An 18789-nucleotide genomic window follows, 5' to 3' on the forward strand; every position below is an offset into this window, starting at 1 on the left:
TTCTAGCTTTACATTCTAAAATGTGGTCTCTAAGAAATGAGTAAAAACCAAGTAAGTTTTGTTTTTTCTTTAAAAAGGAAGTCATAAAATGCTACTCACATTTAGTAAAAATAATGAGGTGAGTGGGACATGGTGGTGCATTTGTCTAATCCCAAGTAGTTGGAAGGCTGAGGCAGGAGTGTTCCTTGAACCCTGGAGTATGAGGCCTCATTGAGCTATGAGCTATCATCTTGTCCCTGTAGTCCAGCCTGGGCCATGGAGCATAATCTTAAGTATAGAATAAAAAATAGAACTGTGAAAAGTAATATAGCATTACAGTTTTTAATTCGCTTGTAGTAATGCATGGATAGTATATTTAACCAAAATATTTTAAATTGGTCATACACCAAGAGGTCAGATATTTGGGTCAGATTGCTAACTAGCTCCTCAACTGGCTAAATCTGTAACAATTGGTGAAGTATTTGTTCTAACTGTAATTGATATTTTATTTGTTAAATGGATTTACTAATGCTACCCGCTTAGGAAACTAACTGATATTGATTAGATTACCTCAAAAACTTGTTCCGAATGACACATATTAGGCAGTAAAATATTAGCTACTACTACATATTATAAATTATTTTCTTCTGCTTATTTTTAAAGATCATAGTGCACATGATAAAATTCCAGAAGACCGAGAATGGCTGTTATATACAATAGAACACTGTAAGAGTCACTATCAAAAATGAGTATATCAGTGCATAAAATGTATGGTAGGTTTATTTAGCAGTCATTTCATTGTTTATCATAGTGTTTTTTCTTACAATTTTGTAGAAGCCTCTGTCAGAATTAAGAACTCTTTTAGAAAAGAATAATCATGGATGATTGAAATTAACATTTTAAGCTGATACTGAAAATTATTCTGAATTCTATTACATTTATATTTGTATTTTCTTTCGAAGGCTAATGGAAGTCTTAAAAAGAAAATGGATACTTCCCTGCCAGGGGAGACACCATGATCACGAAGGTGGCTTTCCCAAGGCAAGGCGGATCTATTGCACTCTAGATGGGCTGACCCATGAAATTTCCCCAAATGTGGGAAACTCAACTGCATAATTTGTGGAAGTGAAGGATTGTGTTTGTGCTTTCACATTGGAAAAAAAAAGAAAGAAAATTGAGTCATTTAGTGTATGTAGAAAATTGAAAGGGAACCATATACTGGAAAGAATTAAATATGCCTACAAAAATTGTTGTCCTCCAGTAAAAAACAATAAAACATCAAATTGTTATTTATTAGAAAAATCAAATAGTGCTAGGATGACACTTGCAAATGCTTGAGAACTTTGTCTAGATGAGGTGGCTGGGGGAAGACCCCAAAGTTCAGCAACTATATCTGGGAGAAAGAGAAGTAATTTTTAAATGTGTAAGCCAATGTTTATGTATTAATATTGCCCTTAAAAATATTTATTTTGTGAAATGATTAGCAATGGTTTGTTTGTTCTTAAAAAGTAATTTCCTTTTGGAAGCAGCTTGTGTGAAATGGGCTAAAAACTATGTAGCTAAAATAATTCAGAATTTTTCCCTAAATTATAAATCATTTGCAGGAATTGTAAAGATGTTATAGCTGTCAGCTTTCTTGCATTTCTTAAAAGTTTATTCTAACGAAGAAAATAAAATATAAGTTATAAAGTTACTTTTATAATCAAATTGTCAATCTTTTTAAATATTTAGAATTTGGAGCCAGTTGACCATGATGTTTTAGATGGGCATAAGACCTCTCCAACAGAAGATGCTCCATTATATCCTCATTCAACAGGCTCTATGTATCAGCAGGTTAAATAATAATAATAATAATTTTCTTTTTCAAAACTCATTTTGATGATTTACTTATATGGTCTTCAATTATTATTTTATTACATATTTTGTAACTTATCAGCTGTGACTGCAAATTAAAAAAAAAATTTCTAGGACAGCTATGGCAAGATGATCGGAGGAAGAATAGTTTAAGTGGGATCATGTTTTATTTTACCCTTGTGATATTTTCTTTGTAATTAGGTGCTACCTTGTCCTAGTTCATAAAAATGTGTGATATTTCAATGAGCATAATTTATTTAGTCTTTCTCAAAATCCAGTAGCAGTAAAACTTAACGATTTTACCAGCTTTAATATGAAATTTACTGTAAAGAACAAATACTGACCAAAAATATAAATAAAATCCATTCATGAGCACTTCTAAGTTAAAAAAAAAAAAATTGTGTTAAAATATTCTGGGAAGACTAGCCACAATGTGAGTAATGCAGTTTTCTTTTCTCTTTTCTCTTTTCTTCCCTCTTTTCTCTTTTCTCCCCTTCCATTCTCTTTCCATTTCTTTTCCTTCCTACATTCCTTCCTTCCTTTCTTTATTTCTTTCCTTTCTTTCTCCCTTTCTTCTTTTCTTTCATTTGTTCTTTTGATAGAGTTTCACTCTTGTTGCCTAGGCTGAAGTGCAATGTTTGTGATCTTGGCTCACTACAACTTCCACCCCCCGAGTTCAAGTGATTCTCCTGTTTCATCCTCCGAAGTAGCTGAGATTACAGGCATGCATCTGGCTAATTTTGTATTTTTGGTAGAGACAGTGTTTCACTGTGTTAGGGTGTTCTGGATCTCCTGAGTTCACAATCCACCCACCTCCGCCTCGGTCTCTCAAAGTCCTGGGATTACAGGTGGTGAGTCATTGCACCCGGCCAGGTTAATCATTTAAAGCTTGTCTTGTGCTGTAACATTTAGCATGACTTCCCATCAAGTTCATGTAGCCAAGGGATGGAATTACCTAAATTACAACAGTTGCCCAGAATAACAGCTGTATTGCTCAGAAACCTTATTTTTTATCACCAGAAAAAATATAAAATGGTGAAAAATGTAAAAACAATAAGATTTTAATTCTACACATTCTTCACATTTAATGTTTGATAGTTTAATTTCTTGTTGAGATAAAGAATATGGATAGATTTTAATAGAAATTCTAAAATATTAAAACCAATATGCACAATTTTCATATGTCACAATGTGTGAAGCATAGTAGATTATATATTTGTGCTTGGAGCACTTTTGTGGTAGAATTTATTAAGTGATGCCTCTAAAATTTGGTTTCATCTTATTCCAGTGAAGTGCATATTATCAGAATCCACAGTAAGTTGAAGCACCATTGTGCTAAGATTTCTGACTGCTTTGCTAGCCAGTCAAAATTTTCCTTGAAGGCAGTAAGTCTCCTAGTGTATTTCTATATTATTTTAAAGCTTTTGTTGTTAGATATAGGGTTTACTGAAGATATAATCGCCTTCTAATTTTAAATAATTCATATAATTTTTTATTTGATGTAATATCTCAACACCCATTGTTGGAAACAATAGGATATGAAGTGTGTTGTGTAGCTTGAGGAACAGCAATTTGTTTGTTCAAATTGGTTAGAATATACTATGTTTTTATCTTTTTATAGTAGATAAGCAGTAGCATCAACCACTATGAATGCAAAATGCAGTCTACCTTAGTCAAGACTTATAAATACACCATTAGGGCTACTGGTGTTGGTACATTGTAATCCAACTATGTTATGGCCCTTCCTAGTTGGCCTATTGTTATTTGCAGTCTATGTTTCTCTTCTGGCCTAGACTTAGATTTTGGAATTTCTGTTCCTTAGAGAGTGTAAGAGAAATATGTGTAGATTAATTTTATCTCTGTATTACTGTTGCATCTCTATAAGTTTGCTACCTCAAGTGAATGCATCATGTTTTCCTGGTTCTAATCACCTCCCAATCATCCTGGAGAGGATTCTTCAAATGGAAATCAACATGTCCTTCTTTAATGCACCCCTTAAATTATTACTGACATATTTGTGTAAACAGCTTTCCACATCTAAACTTCTATTTATTTTGAAATCTATAACAAATTATTCATACCTATATTCTCCCTCCTATACAATCAAACTTTAGAACCTATTCCTTCTAACTGTATTTTTTACCCATCAACTAACTCACTTATTTGTTTGCTCAATATCTTTCACAGTCTATAATAATCTGTCATTCTATTTTCTACCTCCGTGAGATCATCTTTGTTATTTCTCACATATAAATAAAAAGATGCAATCTTTGTCTTTATATTTCCTGGCTAATTTCACTTAACATAATGTCCTTTATATGAAGCCTTTTTCTGAGTATTGTTTAGTCAATTTATTGAGGTTTTTATGAAACTGAAATAATCACTTTCATAAAGTTTACCTTAACTGTTACCAAAATTCCTTGGGTACATAGGACTGTAGTTTGGAAACAGCTAAATGAACAAAGATGTCTTGAGGCTGTCTTAGGACATTAATATTGTACTCTTTTCTATCTCTTATCTTACTTAGCTTTGGTTTGTCTTCAAATTAATAAAACTATTCTAGTAAATTATCTTGGGTACCAACATTAAAGCCAAAAGAAATCAGTAATGCACTAATTTAACTTTATAAATACAAGGAAAGATGTTACAACAAATACCAAATGTTACTGAATAAAGTGATATACTGTTTGGGCTCCTAATTTTCAAAGCACTTAATTTATTTATTAATTTTTATGATTATTGCTTATTTCAAACATGGACTATTATAACTGAGTTCACAGAAAAGTTATTATAAAAGAGTAATAAAATAATAATATACACTGGATGTAATACAGTAAAGTTTGGTCAAGTGGGCATTAGTAAAGACAAGTGAGTCCTCTGCCATGAGTAACTTTGGGGGAATAAGTACAGATTGGGGAGTAAGTTACATAGTCTTTCTAGGATTCAGAATTTTCTTTTGAGAATAATGCATTTTCCAAATTACATAAGATTATTTACATGATTAAATCAGAATTACTAACACTCAATAAATATGCCTATTAACCATAGTTGTGGAAGGAAGGGGAGCATAGACAGAAGCTCCAAAACTCAAAAGATGTTTGTAGCCATAAATCAAAATACTGTTTGTTTACAAGTATCTAAGAAATTTCTGTAAGCTTTTAATTGTGTCTTAGGTTTGTGACAAAGAAAGAAACAATACCTATGTCCTGCCTTGGAGAAGCTGATTGCATAGAAAAAGAAACAAGGCAGATATATGTTCCACAGAATGTTGCCAAGACAACATAAAGCAAAAGCAACCAAGTACAAAGGTGAGATATCTAATTTGCAATTTTATTTTCTGTCTGTTTCATTTGCTTCTTGCTGGTATGATTAACCAACACTATATGTGTTAAATTCAACACCCTAGGAGTCATAAGGGCTATAGTACCGGAACTTACATTACAATTTTTCTTCCCATAGTGGCTGTTAAGGAAGTATTAGTGAACATCCCATATGAAGACTCTACTAAAAGTAAAGCTACCACAACTACGATGCTAGGATGATATAATTTACTGGATCTAGCAAAGAGAAAGAAAGTGTGTGTTTTGTAATCCTATATATGATAAGTGCTGAGAAACTAGTAGCCAAAAGACAAACTATTTCTGCCCACTGAAAGGAAAAAGAGAAGAAATTGTAGAACCATTTACTACAGTTATAATATTCTATTTTTTAAATTTAGTTTCTATCAATATCTGTACAGAAAAGTAAAAAAAAAAAATAACAATAATAAAGATCTCGAGTATAAACATTACCAAAGTTTAGGTATCCCATATTCTCTTATTTGGAGATGTATCCTAAATAGGTGACCTACCACTATGATCTAACTTTTTTAGCTTTACATTCAAATGAATATCTTTCATAGGCAGTTTGATAATAATCCTTAACTAATATTTTTTACAAGTTCACATGACATAATTTGAAGAAGAAATTTGTTTCTTTAGCAGAAAAAGCTCTCATTTGAGAAAAATATAGAGAGAATTTTAGAAAAAGCACAGCTTATGAAAGAGATAACATAAATATGTCAGTCATAGTATCTCAGAGATTTTAGCCATATTATGAAGAAGATCTTCCTGCATAATTCTTTTAAAGTACAGTAATTTCTGAGAGAAAAACAGTAGCTGCTATCAGAATCTTCAAAGTAATAAAAATTAATAATTAGAATTTACCTAACCGTTCTGCTTCTCATCTTTGAAAAAATCATTGTCTATATTTTGACCTATGCATTCAATTGCAAGAATACTGTTTCTGGTGGAAACTATATATATACATAAATTATATATATATAATATATAGTTTATACTATGTATAATATAGTATATAATATATAATATATAATAATATAATATATTATATAATATATAATATATAATTAATACTATATATAGATTTATATAAAATATATGGATTTACATAATAATATATTTTATAATATATAATTATATATTATAAAATATATTATATATAATGTATATATAATATATATAATATAGTATATGTGGCTGTTGGATCACAGAATTCATGTGACAAGTAGCACCAGTATTTTTGAGTCCCACAAGTTTTTCTGGTGGGTGAGATCTAACAGAGAGCAGATATTCCCACTCAAAAAGTGCTGACAACCTGAGATAAGAAGAAAAAATAATGCTTGTAGTATGAAAATGATTCTGTCCACTTTTCTTTTCATCAAGTGACAAATTAATATTAACAACAACTCATTTATCAATACAGCCATCTTTGAATGAATATTTTAAATTTTGATATTAACAGCAAATCCAGTGACTATTCAGATTTTTAACTACAGATCCCTTATGTCCATATTTTAATGACATTATATCTGTTTGGTTTTTTTAAAAAATTTGTTTGTTTACAAAAATTTTTTGATTATATACATTAACTATGTCAATGCAACTGTAAATAAATTAACAAAAAAATGTGTTTTTATAAAGGAAACTCTTCTTTCTACATAGATCCCACAAGACAAATAAAGCTCTACCCTTTTTAGCAGTGAGTTTAGCTAGAAAATTCTGCAATGTGTTAGAAAATACACTCACACAGATAAAAACATAAACAAATATAACTTCACATTTTCCAATTAAAGATCAGTACAGAATGTGTTGTTAATTGTATTCTTAAACCTCAGTTTTCTCTTGAAATGAACTAAATTTTGTTATCATTTGTTAATTTACTTATATGACTTCACACCCTGAGTTTCTGTTCTGTGTAAGATTTGAACATTACTACTTACTTTGTTGGACAGAGGTGGATATTTAGAAGTAATACAATGCACTCAAAATTTCTCTTCTCACATTATGATTTTTAAAGCCATACCTCTCTTAGAATTTAAATAAAATAACATTAAGCAACTTCAAGGCTTGGTTTATTAAAATATTTATCATGAATACATTTTAAATATAAATATTTTGTGCCATTAAATTTGGCTTCTTTTTACACTAAGGTTTCAGTATTTTTTAACATATGATTCAATAAAACTCAGTTTAGTTACCAACACCAAGTATAGGGGAACACTTAAGAAATACATATATTTTTAATTTAATATTGTCTGACATAAATGATTTTAAATATATACCTGGTAGCTAATAAAATGTTAAACTAGTTGATCAAAAACAAACTTAAAAAAGAGTTAATTTTTTTCTAAATGAAAATACACTTTCAAAGTAATCTCTTATTAATGAACAAAAACAGCTTTATAATTTAAAAACTCCCTAAGTATTCCTTTGTCTATATAATATATTGCATTCAAATTCAGGAGTTTGAGGTCAGCCTAGCCAACATGGCAAAACTCAGTCTGTACTAAAAATGTCAAAAAAAAAAAAAAAAAAAACTGCCAGATAGGCTGGCAGAGGCATGAGGTCCCAGTTACTCAGGAGGCTGACTCAGGACAATTGCTTGAACCTGAGAGGCAGAGGTTGCAGTGAACTGAGATCCTGCCACTCCAGGTTGAGCAACAGAGAAAGATTAAATCTCAACCCACTCACGTGCCAAAAATAATAAATAAATAAATAAATAAATAAATAAGAAAAGATCAATTTAACTGTGAATACATCAAGTATTGTTTATGCCAGTTCACCTGAGCAAGGACAAAAATCCATGTACTGATGGAACTTACATTTTCACTTTAGGGGAAAGTAGTGACAATATCTAGTGATTTTATTTTTATGTAAGAAGGATAAGGATTTTGGGTTCATTTATAAGCAAGTGAATAGCATAAGCTCAAAGGAGATTTGAGCAAACTTCTTGAAACAACAAGGAGCACAAAACCGCTGAAGTCACAGTGTATACTGAGGCTCTGAACAAGAAAGAGGATGGTAGAAGAAGATATGCAAATGAAAATAAGAAGAAAATAATATATGGTTGTTTGTTACATTATAAAGACCATGGTTTCAGCTTAGGAAAAAGGGGAGCTGGTATTGAATGTTCATAGGTAGAGTTACTTTTTAAGGTAAGGGCAACTTTCTATGTTTAAATAATAGTGATGGTATCATAACATTGGGAATATCCTGCAAATCGCTGAATGTGTACTTTAAAATGGTTAATTTTATAGTATCTGAGATATAATTCACCTAGTTGTAATAGTACTGATAGTGTAATACTTGTAATAGTGGAAGGTAGGAGATCAGTAAAGAGGCTGAGTTAATCAGATGAGAAATGTGGATAACCTGTATCTGGGTGACAGCAGGAAAAATAGGGAAAAGTGGTTAGATTCTGGACCTGTTTTAGAAGGAAAACATGCAGAATTTGAGGATTAATGGAAATGAGTAGATGAAAAGAAAAGCATCAAGAATGACCTTCTAGATTTAGGCCTTTGCAACAGGATGTAATTACTATCAGATGAAATGGGATACACTTGGGGGAAGTTGTTTGGAAGGAGCACCAGAATTCAGTGTATAGTCTTGAGATCAAATTGCCTGTTAAACATGAGTATGTGCAATACAGCCATATATGATTTGGTCTTTGGTAAGAGAATGGCTGGAGATAACCATTTGGGACTCATAGTACCATTCAGAAATCCATCATACAGGAAGAGATAACTGGGAGATTGAGAACAAATTTATCAGGAATAGTTCCAGGAAGAGGGTGAATAAGAAGTAACTCATATTTGGCCAGGCCTGGTGACTTGCACCTCCAAAGCTAGCACTTTGGGAGCTTGAGGCAGGCAGATGGCTTGATCCTAGAAACTCAAGTCCAGGCTGCGACACATGGGAGAGACCCCATTTCTACCAAAATTAGCTAGTCTGGGTGGCCTATAGTCACAATCACCCAGGAGGCTGATGAGGAAATGCCATCTGCGCATGGGAGTTTGAGGCTGCAGTGAGTTCTTGATTGCACCACTGCACTCCAGCTTTTACAACAGAGACAGACCCTGTCTCAGTAAACAAACAAACAACGAAGACAAGAAATTAAAAATATATATATATATTATATTTGGCAAAAAATTGATTATTTTAAGTATAGTATATTTGGTAGACTGTTGGGGATGAGTGCCTGACTGGTAAGGTAAGTGGAATTTTCAAGTGAGGGCATATTATCAATAGAAAAAAGTTCACCTGAAATTCAATATAACATTTTAAATTTAGCAATTAGTGTGTCACTGATGGTCTTTGAGAAAGGACTGTGACTTCATTGTTGTGGGATAAAACGTGAGACAGAAATATGAACTGATGGAAAGAAAATACCTAATAGAAATTCTCTGTTGAAATTAAAAGCAGAGAAAAATGTCAGTATCAAAAGAGACAGTTTCTGTTGTGGATCGTAAAATATGGAGTTTTTATATATGTGTGATAAGAAAATCAGGGCAGTGAAGAACAGAATAAAAGAAATTACATGAAAGAGGAAACGATCAATCACATTGATGGGTTGTGTCCAGGAGGATGTATTTTAAAATGTGATAAAGCTTTTTGTCTTTGAATAAATACGTGCATATAGTTAAAGGTGTGATTTAGATCAGAATAATAAACAACAGCAGTTGAGGAATTTAATACTCTACAGTATAAAACTTAACAAATTGGAGGAAAGGATGTTTATGGTATGTTATGAGAATAAAAGCAATGCAAAGAAAGTTCAGGAAATGAACATCTTATCAAATAAAAATAAAATAGATAACTTCTTGATTCTTCCCTCCCACTTTTTTAAACTACTACTTCTATTTTTCCCATTGATATATTTTAACAAATGACCAACATCTTCTGGGGAAATATTATGTTCTGTCTCTGTTAATTTGCATTATATTCTTACACATTTCATGCCTTTTTATTATATTAATAGAATTTTTAGTCAGAAAAGTTTTCTGTCTAAATTCCATTCCAATATTTACTTGATTTAAAAGTAAATCAAGTAATTTACTTTTAAAAGTACTGTTGCCTTTTATCTTCCTTTCTATTCATTTTTGTTGAATATTGCTTCCCACCGATAATGACTAATTGATCATCACAATGTATCATTAATTTATCTGATAGTTTGTCTAGAAAGAACCTAATATGAGCTTCTTCATACCCTCCCCCAACAAAACAGAATTTACATCTTCTATAACCATGCAAAGTCTGGATTTCCTTTCTATTTAAATTGAAACTTTACTTGATTAATAATTTCATAGCATCAAGCCAAGAAACAGTATTTTAAATGCAAAATGACCAACATCTAACAATAAGTGGAACTTAAAGAGCTCACTGTTTTGTAGTCCTTTCCAAATCAGAAAAATCTGCTTGTTAGTTTTCTTAGTGTCATCACAGTTGCACTTCGCTTAGACCTTGTACGGTTTTGTTTTAGTCAATGTCAGCAGCAGACACTGGCTGCAGAGCACAAAAAGAAAACTTATGAGAAATATATCCCTTTCTTCTTACTACTTGAAGACAGGACAATCATCTTGTTGTTAAGAGGTAGTTAAGTCCTCATAGTAGTTTTATTGTCTATTTCCTTGAAACAATGTTTGCTGAAGAAATAATATGTCAATTTATTTGACATATTGACTAAATTATGTCAAATGCTTTAATTGACTGCATTATGTCAAATGGTGATTCAATATTTCAGAAACCAGATATATATTTTTTTATTGTGATTAGTGATCCATATTTACCTTTTTACATTTTCCATGAATAGTGAATTATACTGAATCTTGTTTTCTTCTATTTGGATTTGATACGGAACTATACTGGATTCACTGAAAAGAAGAGTTTGAATTAGCAGCATGCTAAGAATGGACACCGTGTTTGAAGAGACTGATAAAGAAATTACAAGAGGAGTTTCATCTTTGGAAGAAAAAATGGTCCTTGGGCACACACACCATATGAGCTTTACTTTCAGCATTCTCTGCTCAACTGTTCGGTGCTGTGGTGAGGCACCTATGCATTGTATATATCTGAAATTAAGTGAAAAGCTATTGACAGATTCTGATATCATTTGCCATGAACTTTATTACTGTGTAAGTACTTTTGGATAAAATTACCCTAATGTTTTTCAAAAAAGACTTTAGAAGAAATAAAGCCGCGTTACTTTTTTTGGCACGTTCTTCCTTTAGGATCTACAGTGAGGTAAGTGATACAAATATCTCTCATTCTGTTTCCAACAAGTAAATAGAATACAAATTGTTCACTAACAAGATTAAGGATTGGGTAATCATTGTTCCTCTAAGTGAAATGCATCCCTGTTTAGTTTTGTTTAGTTTTCACAATTTTGAAAATTTTCCTATTCAATTTTTATCAGTCATAATATATTGACAGTTTTTAAAAAATGAAAATGGGATTTAGTTAGTGGTTTTTTCTGCTCCTTTTAATATTATTCTCATTCAACTTAACGGGCATTCTAAATAGTAATGAGTGATATGAATATAAACTTACATTAAGGAATGAGGGTAGAGTGAGAGAGAAGAGAGTATGACTCGAAAATAATCTCACAAGTTTTATTTGTCAACTCATATGTTTTAACATGTTAGTAGTAGATTTTCTACTCATCCTTAAATTCAGAGCTGTGACTTAGAATACAAAAATGGAGCTAAACAATTCATTTCCATATGACTTCTGTCTGCTACTATACTGATTTTCACGAGTACTATAAATTTTGTAAGAACTAATTTCATTCAGATCTGCATTTAGACTTCCAAGATAGTAAAATGTATAAAAAATATATACATTTTATAGAATAAGGAGTCATTGGGGTAAGTATTACCTTTCTTTAAAAGGTAAGTGCAGAAGTTTATAAACACTGCAAAAATGTGCAATCTCATGATTTAATCTTCTATTCAAATAAAAAATAGTAATAGCTAGGCCATTAGTGACACCAGCAGGGTAATAAACCCTCCTGCAAAGCCAAGGCATTAATACCAGCGATAATGCATGAAGTGATTTTGGGCCATAATCTGGAGAAAATTTAAGTTTAATTGACTGAATCTCCTGAAAGAGAAGGACTTAGGCAGAAACAACAAAAAAATGAACAATACATTAGCCAGAAAGCTCAACAAATAAATAAGACACTTGAAAATATTAGAACCAATAAATCTCCATGTAGTAAAAACACACCTAGTTTTGTTGCTGTAGTTGTTGTTTAGAGACAGTGTCTGTCACCCAGGCTGGAGGGCAGTGGTGTGATCTTACCTCCCTGCAACTTCCAACTCCCAGGTTCAAGGGATTCTCCTGCCTGAGCCTCTCAAATAGCTGGGACTACAGGCTCACACCACCAAGCCCAGCGAATTTTTGTGTTTTTAGTAGAGATGGGGTTTCACTATATTGGCCTGTCTGGTCTCAAGCTCCCGACCAAGCGATCCACACACCTTGGCTTCCCAAAGTGTTGAGATTACAGGCATGTGCCATGATGCCTGGCAAAATTTTTCTTTGTTACAATGTTAATTTAAGAAATTTTATACATTTCTTAAATTTTTTGCAATAGGCTGAGCATGGTGGCTCACACCTCTAATCCCAGCACTTTTAAAGGCCAAGGCATACAGATCATCTGAGGGTGGCAGTTCAAGGCCTGCTTTGATGACATGGTGAAACCACCCCTACTACAAATACAAAAGTAGCTGGGTGTGGTGGCATGCCCCTGTAATCCCAGCTACTTAGGAGTTTGAGGCAGTAGAATCACTTGAACCTGGAAGGTAGAGGTTGCAATTCTGTGATGATGAGAAATGTTGACATATTTATATATAGTGTGTGTGTGTATATATATATATACACACACAGCAAAAGACACACACACACACTACACCTGTTAGCTGTGTATATGTATTCTTTGGTAAACAGAAGATACATATTTTTAATTGGGTTATTATTTTCTTGTTCTTTTAAATCTGTTTTTATTTCCTTGTACATTTTGATTAACCCCTTTTCTGATGGACAGTTGGAAAATATTTGCTCTCATTATATTAGTCTGGTGATTTATTTTATTTTATTTTATTTTTGTAAAGAATTTTTCTAGTATGATGTAACCTCACTTTTCTGTTTGTGCATTTTTTTTGCCTGCGTTGTTGAAGTCTTATCCAAAAAATATTCTTGCCCAGACCGAGGTCATTAAATGTGTTTTGTGATTTATTCTACTAGTTTCACAGATTGGTGTTGTCATTACATCTTTAATTTTAAATGTTTTTAAATATATATTCTTATAGGTCAGGTCTCACTATATTACCTAGTGTAGAGTGCAGTGGCGTTAAGTGTTTCATGCTATAGGTTTGAACAGTTAGGCTCAGGTGATCCTCCCTGCTGGAACCCCTGAGTAGCTAAAATTATAGGGGCACTCCACTGCACTAATCTTTTTAATCCATTTGGGTTAATTTTTGTATTTGGTGAGAGATAGGGTTCTAATTATGTTCTTCTGCATATAGCTGTCCTGTTTTCCCAGCACCACTTATTGAAGAGACTGACATTTCCTCATTTTGTTTTCTTGGCACCTCTGCAGAATATCAGTTGGCTATACAGGCGTAGATTTATTTTTGCTCAGTGTGTTCTATTGTATTGGTTTATAACATTGTGACATCCCCAGTTCTATGGATTCAATCCCCAACCCCATTGACGTCTTCAGGATAGCTCTGGCTATTCACGATTTTTGTGGTTTCATATTTATTTAGCATTTTTTTTCAATTTCTGTGAAAAATGCCATTGGTGTTTTGATAGAGACTGCATTCAACTTGTGCACTTCTTTGGATCATATAAACATTTTAACCATATTACTTTTTCCTATCAATGAACATAAATATCTTTCCATTTATGTATGCCATTTTAACATTTTATTAGTGTTTCATAGATTTCAAACGCAGATTTTTTTTATCTCCTTGGTTAAATTTACTCCCTTTTATCCCCCATACCTATTATGAATAACATTGTGTTCTTAAATTTTTGGGGTTTTTTTGATATTTTGCTGTTAGTGTATGGAAATGCTATGCAATTTTATATGTTGAGTTTGTAAACTGAAACTTTACTTACCTTCTGTATTAGTTCTAACTACTTTTTACTTGTGTGTTTAAGGATTTCGATAGTATGTCATTAGCATATATGCACAATTTTACTATTTTCTTTCTAATTTGGGTAGCTTTTCTTACTTTCTCTTGTCTAATAGTTCTGGCTAAGGTCTTTTATTATTACATTAGTAGAAGTAGTGAAAATGAACATCCTGGTCTTCCTTCAGATCTTCTCAGAAAAGCTTTCATCTTTTAATTCCCTTTGAGTGTAATATTAGCTAAAGGTTTGTATATATGGCATTATCTGGTTATTTGGGTCTATGTCTTTTGTTGTGTTGAGTTACAGTTGTTCCATGCATAATTTGTTAAGAGATTTTATTGTGAAAATGTTGAATTTTGTCAAAACTTTTTTAACTTATTGAAATGACTGCACAGATATTGTTCTTTATTTTGATGATGTGATGTATGACATTTAATGATTCCAATATATTAAAACATTCCTGCATCCCTGTAATCTCACTTGATCATGGTGAATGATTTCCTAAATGGTCATTATAAGTCATTTCCCCAGTATTTTATTGAGGATTTTTACATTATGTTTATCAGATATATTAGCGCATAGTTTTCTCTTTTTTCTTGTATCTTTGTCTGGTTTTGTAATCAGCATAATGCCATCCCAATGGAATGAGTTGGAACAGTTCCCATATCTTCCTTTTTGTTTTATGTTTTGACTAGGTTAAAAAAAAGCGGCAGTAGTTTCTTTTTTGTGGCAGGTAGAATGCAGCAGTGAATACATCAGGTCCAGGGCTTTTCTTTAATAGGTGACCTTTTATTGCTGATTTGATTTCTTACCATTAATTTGCTTCTGGGTATCAATTATGGTATCTCTTTTATGGCTCTGATTTCCTTTATAAGGGGCTTTGTTTTCTTTTGTTTTGTTTTGTTTTGTTTTCTTTTCTTTTTTTACTTTTGAGTTTAGATTTTTGTTTTTCTAACTCCTTCATTGAAACATCAAGTTGTGTATTTGATGTCTTCTTGTAGTTGAAGGCATTTATTGCCATAACTTCCCTCTTAAAACTGTTTTGGTTGAATCTCATAGGTTTTGGTGTGTTGTGTTTCTATTTTTGCCTGAAGAAATATGGTGATTTTTTTTGAGATGGAGGTTTGCTCTTTTCTCTAAGGTTGGAGTGCAATGGTGTGATTGTGGTCACTGCAACACTCACTTCCTGGGTTCCAGTGATTCTCCTGAGTTCCAGTGATTCTCCTGACTCAGCTTTCTGAGTAGCTGGGATTACAGATGTCCAACAATACACCCAGCTTATTTTTGTATTATAATAGATAAACTGTTTCACCATATTGTCCAGGCTACTCTCAAGCTCCTGACAACATATGATCCACCTGCCTTGGCCCCCAAAATTGCTGAGGATACAGTCATGAGCCATCACACCCAGCTCTACCACACTCTTAAATGCCAGTGTCTGATACATTTGCTCTTTGGATGTTATCCCATTAGTCTCATGAATCTTATTTATGTTTTCTCCCCTGACTGTACATTTTGAATTGACTTGTCTGTGAGTTTTGCTGCTTGACCACTTCTATTGTCACTAAAGTCAATTGCATTTTTTATTTTGTTGTGTTTTATTCTTCAAGATTTCTGTTTGTTTTTTCCTCCCATTTTTTAATCTCTTGTGTAAGTTCTCTGTGTAAATTCTCTGTGTAAAATCTCTTATGTAAATTCTCTGATAAATTTCAGAATTCTTTGTGTTTTGCTGTAGTTCAATGCATTGTCTTAAAACAAGTATTTTGAATTCCTTGTCAGGCCATGTGTCCATGCCCATCTCTTTTGGGGCAGTCACCACCACCGCTTTATTTTAACCCCTTGATGCCATCATGTTTCTCTCATTGATCCTAATGCTTGTGACTATGCCTCAATTTCTGTGCAGTGATGTATGTGCCTAATTCGGTGTTTGTAGTTTGTCTTTGTTTGGAAGCTTTCTTCCACAGTAAGACTGTCCAGAGATTCAGGGCAATGAAAAGAAGGAAATTAAAGTCTTTAAGCCTACTATAGCTTCAGCCCTGGTAGCATGAGGGGAAACATTAATGAGCAGACTTTCATGGCAGGAGTAATTTGACCGACAAAGTTGACTCAGTGCCAGGTTGCACCTGCATCACATAGTTGAGCACTGGGTGCACTCAAGGCCTGTATCTTCCATGGCCTGCCCTCTGAACTTTATTCCTGTCTGAGGTTACTGTAGTCAATCAACAGGAATATTGACTGTAACTCAGCTCCATTCTGCTGAGGTCATAATTTCTAATCTGTTGCCGGGGTTGGTCTACATGATTACCCCTGAGTTTCAACCTCCCAAAGTGCTGGGGTAAAGGGACAGGCAAATAAAAGTACTATGCCTACTTCCTTTGACCAAGCAAGCCTCCCACCTCTGCCTCCTGAATAGTTAAGACTACAGGAATGTGCCACCATGCCTGGCTAACATTTTTGGTGTTTTGTTGTTGTTTTTGTTGGGCTCAAGTGATCTAATCACCTCATCCTTCTAAAGTGCTAGGGTTACAGGTATGAGTCACTGCACCCAGCTAAAATTTACTTTCTAAAATTTAACTTTTAGGTCATTTCCTTTTATTCAGTCTTATTTCTCATAAATGCAGTTAAGAATGTTATTGCTTTAGAGTTTCTCTTTGGGTATTCCTGAAGGAATAAATGGACTCGATAGTAATTTTCTAAATGGTGTTAGAAAACGAATAATTACTTTAGATGAGTAAAGACTATTTGTCCTCTTTTTGCTTTCTGTCTTCATTTCATTGTGTATAAAGACTGTATTATTTTAACCCTCCTGTATATGTGAAATGAATTTTTACTCTTTCAACTGAATGTAGTAGAAGATTGTTTGAACTGATTATACAACTAGTATATAATTTTGGTTTTCTTCCTTGTGCATATTAGTCTAATTATTGGGATAAAAATGTCAAAATTAAATTAATTTTCTTCTTAAAAACTTTCTGATAAAATTACCTAAATACACATAAACAAAAACATGACCACACATATCACTTAATTTCTAAAACTTTTAATTTTTCTGCTTCTCTAGTACCTCGTATTCCATCACTCAGCAAAATCTGGCAGCTCCACTTCCAGAATTTACTTGAACTCCACAGCTTATTTCTGATTTCCTGTTATCACCATAGTCTAAAACACAGTTTATATTGCATTTGCCTCCCATTTTACACTGTAATTTCCTACTTTACACTCTAAGTTTCTATAAAAAAGAAACCACTTTTTCAAGATCTAATTCAGGTAATTTTATTTGTTCTTAATTGAGACTTCTTTCTAGGTGATGTCACACCTTATAGCATCAGACATGAATGTCTCTATCCAATTTCATGTGTTCCAGTTATTTTATTTTGAGGGAATGTGGATATACATTTATAAATTTGGGTATGTGTGTATTCACTTATTATTTGTTTTTCCCAGGTGTAATATATGTTTTGCATGCATATATTTACTAAATCCCTGATAATGGAAAGATAACAATTCTTTTTTTTTTTTTCTTTCTTGTAAGTAAATTATTTTCTGAAGGAGGTGGGTTGGGAGAAATATATCTTAACATGGCAAGTTTAAAAGAGAAAGTGGCCATTGCTAATGAAAATTATTCTCTAACATTTTTGTGTTTATCTTTAATAGCATTGATGATGATTGCTGATGACATATTCCCTCTTCTCAGTTGTGTAGGTGCCATTCACTGCAATATACTGGCCATCCACACTGGCAACGTCTTTGCTGCCATTAAGCTACAGGTGGTAAAATTCACCTATGTCATGATATGGCGTTCCTTGGTGATTATCTCACATGTAGTGACTCTGGCATTTTTCCCTGCATCTCTGAAACAGGGGAGCTTGCACGTTCTATTAATCTTATATTTTGTATTATTGTTGACACCATGGCTGGAGTTTTGGAAAAGTGGAGCTCATCTTCCTCCCAACACAGAAAATAATTCCAGTTTGGTGGGTAACTATGGATGCTTATCTTAATCATGCTAGTTATATGCTGCCATCAATTCTCCTGCTGGCCAGCAGTGAAACTGCAGCTGTCAAATGAGGAATTAATTGATAAGGGACAGAGGTGGGCCATACAATCTACACTACAGCTTTCAGTTTTTAGAAAATGTAATAATAATATTGATATTTGTGTTCTTTGTAGGGAACATTTTACTGAAGTCTTGTGACTCAATAATTGCTGTGTAGCTCATCATAACCTGCATATTAGCCATTGGCTTTATACTCCTCTTCTGTCAGTATTTGCAACCAAGATGGTCAGGCAAAGTATTGCCAGGAGATGTTGAAAATTATTCAGAAGCACAGTGATATTGTGTAAGCATCTGGAGAAAATTCAGTTAAAAGAATAAAAGTAAGCAGCTGAGGAATTACTATCACTCATGGAGAAGGGTTGGATATTTTCAATAAATGAGTATGCAATATCCATATATACTTTCACAGAACAAAGAGTAAAG

At 32.9% G+C, this 18789-nt stretch overlaps 1 non-coding gene and 1 pseudogene across 1 annotated transcript; both read left to right on the plus strand.

The window, feature by feature from the left end:
- The first annotated feature begins 969 nt into the window (after positions 1–969).
- Positions 970–1133, plus strand: LOC129053521 (U1 spliceosomal RNA). Its single transcript, XR_008518310.1, has one exon. It is a non-coding gene; the product is annotated as a U1 spliceosomal RNA (small nuclear RNA).
- A 9947-nt stretch (positions 1134–11080) lies between these two features.
- Positions 11081–18440, plus strand: LOC129053313 (testis-specific XK-related protein, Y-linked-like; annotated as a pseudogene).
- The last annotated feature ends 349 nt before the right edge of the window (positions 18441–18789 follow it).

The sequence above is a fragment of the Pongo abelii genome, chromosome Y (genome assembly GCF_028885655.2).
Source record: "Pongo abelii isolate AG06213 chromosome Y, NHGRI_mPonAbe1-v2.0_pri, whole genome shotgun sequence".
NCBI classification, from domain to species: Eukaryota; Metazoa; Chordata; class Mammalia; order Primates; family Hominidae; genus Pongo; species Pongo abelii.